The following is a 1486-nucleotide window of genomic DNA, read 5'->3' on the forward strand; positions in this document are numbered from 1 at the left end:
TTCATTCTTTCTATTCTTTTTCTGTTTGTTTTATTTATGCTCAAATCTTTATTATTTCTTTTATTGTGGTGACTGTAGGCTTTTATTGCTGCTCTTTTGCTAATTGTTAGATATATTGGGTTATGGTGCTGATTTGGGCTCTTTTTTTTTTTTTTTTTCATGTGTGCCTTTATTGCTGTAAATTACTCTCTGATCACCACATTTGCTATGTCCCCCAAATTTTGATACGTTGTGTTTTCATTCTCATTTTATTAAAAAAAAAAAAAAAAAAAACCTCACTGCACTCGAGTCAATTCCAATTCGTAGTGACCCCTCCTTGGGTTTCTGAGGTCTTATCTCTACAGAAGTAGATTGCTCAGTCTTCCTTCCGAGGAGTGGCTGGTGGATTTGAACCACTGGCTTTGTTATTTGATTCAAGGGATTGTTTAATTTCATTTAAAAAATTTCTTCTATTGCCCAGTAGTTTGTAAGGAGGGTGCTATTCACTTTCCATGTATTGCTTTTTTTACCTTGATTTTCCTTTTCTTGATTTCTAACCTTATAGCATTGTGACCTGAGAAGATGCTTTACAATACTTAAAATTTACTGAGGCTTACTCTGCAAAATATTCCATGTGTATTGGAAAACTAATGTATATTGTACTGCTATTGGGCAATCCTACTTCCGTAGTGATACTGCCTCGGAAACCCAAGGAGGGGTCGCTTTGAGTTGGGTTTGACTCGACGGCACATAACAACAACAACAACAACATTGGATAAAGTGCTCTGTAGATGTCTATAAGGTCAAGTTGGTTGATTATATTGTTTAGTTCTTCAGTGTCTTTGTTGAGTTTCTTTCTAGTTTTTCTATCCTTCTTGAAAGTGGTATATTAAAAAAGTCTCCAACTATTACTTTGAGGAGCTCAGGTAGCATAGTGCCTAAGACACTTGACTGCTAACCAGAAGGGTGACGGTTCAAACCCACCAGCCTCTCCTCGGAAGGAAGGTTGGGCAATCTACTTCCGTAGTGATACTGCCTCAGAAACCCAAGGAGGGGTTGCTATGAGTTGGGGTCGACTCGATGGCAAACAACAAAAACAACTATTACTTTGCAGTCACATTCACACATTTCTATTTTCAGTTCTGCTAAAGTCTGGTTTATGTATTTTGGGGCTTTTTAATTTGGTATGAAGACATTTATTATGATTATGTCCTCTTGTTCAGTTGATCCTTTAATCATTATACAATGTCCTACTTTGTCTCTTAGGTTGGTTTTTTTTTTTTTTTAATTGTGATTTGGGTGAAGATTTACAGAGCAAATTCACTTTCCATACAGTGGTTCACGTGTACTTTGTCTCATGCCTTTGACCACAGTTTACCACAATGTAACAGCTCCCTTCCTACTTCCTCCCCATAGTTACCTCTTCCCAATGTCCATCCCTCCATACACTCCTGCCCCCTGGATGTCTCCCTGTGCATAAGCATCCCTTCTTTCTCCCATGATTGTT

The 1486-nt window shown here is 37.8% G+C and overlaps 1 protein-coding gene across 1 annotated transcript in view; it reads left to right on the top strand.

Moving 5' to 3' along the window:
• The window catches only part of DNAH3 (dynein axonemal heavy chain 3), a 308795-nt gene that overhangs the window by 10466 nt on the left and 296843 nt on the right, over window positions 1-1486 (top strand). The window lies entirely within an intron of this gene.

The sequence above is a fragment of the Orycteropus afer genome, unplaced genomic scaffold (genome assembly GCF_000298275.1).
Source record: "Orycteropus afer afer isolate SDZICR_OR568_19922 unplaced genomic scaffold, OryAfe1.0 scaffold00732, whole genome shotgun sequence".
NCBI classification, from domain to species: Eukaryota; Metazoa; Chordata; class Mammalia; order Tubulidentata; family Orycteropodidae; genus Orycteropus; species Orycteropus afer.